Below are 829 nucleotides of genomic sequence, written 5' to 3'. Positions count from 1 at the left end.
TGGACTTCTACCATATGCACATCTGTCTAGAGAAAGGAGATTTGTGATTATAGTAATTACTATGGTTGGGTTGGTGGGTGGTGAGTGGTGATAGGAAAATGACTGGCACAAAGTTTTTTAAAAAGGTGGATAAAAATGTTAATAATTACATAATTCTGTGAATAAACTGCCAAGGTTGAACCTTTAACAGTAGGTCATACTGCAATAAATCCATTTATTGTAACACTTGTACATGTTCAACTGTCAGACAAAGACAAGGGAGGCAGATGCAAAATAAATCCTCCCTTGAAACCCAGAACTCATTGTTCAGTATGAATTCTGATACACACAAGAAGGGATATGGCTCCTGCCTGCTAGGTCCACCCACAGCACAGCCAGCAGAGGTGAGCTGCATCCCAGTCCCCAGCTCTATGGCCTTCGCTCCCAATTTGGAACCAGGAACACCCAGATTAGAGCCCATCTCACCAGCCACCTGGGTCGCAGCCAGCAGAGTAAACTGTGTTCTGTTTCCTAAACTCCATTGTTAGGCTCACAGCTCTGCTTTCCTTCCTGAGGAGGCCCGGAGAACCCCAGGAATATTCAGTTCCACCTGGGGCAAAGCCAGCAGAGGTGAGCAGTGTGCTATTCCCTGAGCTCTACTGTTAGGTCCAAGGCTCTGCATGCCTCCCCAAGAAAACCTTTCAGCCATCTAGACAATACCAGAGATGATCAGATGGCTAAAGGCCAGCATAAGAACACAATCAACAAGAGCCAAGGCAATATGGTACCACCAGAGACCAACTAACCTACCTCAGAGTCCTGGATATCCTAACACAGTCAAAACATAAGA

At 45.6% G+C, this 829-nt stretch overlaps 1 non-coding gene across 1 annotated transcript; it reads left to right on the top strand.

Moving 5' to 3' along the window:
- The first annotated feature begins 215 nt into the window (after positions 1 to 215).
- Positions 216 to 342, top strand: LOC117704810 (small nucleolar RNA SNORA40). The gene has a single exon (XR_004606329.1). It is a non-coding gene; the product is annotated as a small nucleolar RNA SNORA40 (small nucleolar RNA).
- The last annotated feature ends 487 nt before the right edge of the window (positions 343 to 829 follow it).

The sequence above is a fragment of the Arvicanthis niloticus genome, chromosome 2 (assembly GCF_011762505.2).
Source record: "Arvicanthis niloticus isolate mArvNil1 chromosome 2, mArvNil1.pat.X, whole genome shotgun sequence".
NCBI classification, from domain to species: Eukaryota; Metazoa; Chordata; class Mammalia; order Rodentia; family Muridae; genus Arvicanthis; species Arvicanthis niloticus.
The sequence above is the reverse complement of the archived record's forward strand: the minus strand, read 5'-3'. Positions and strand labels throughout refer to the sequence as shown.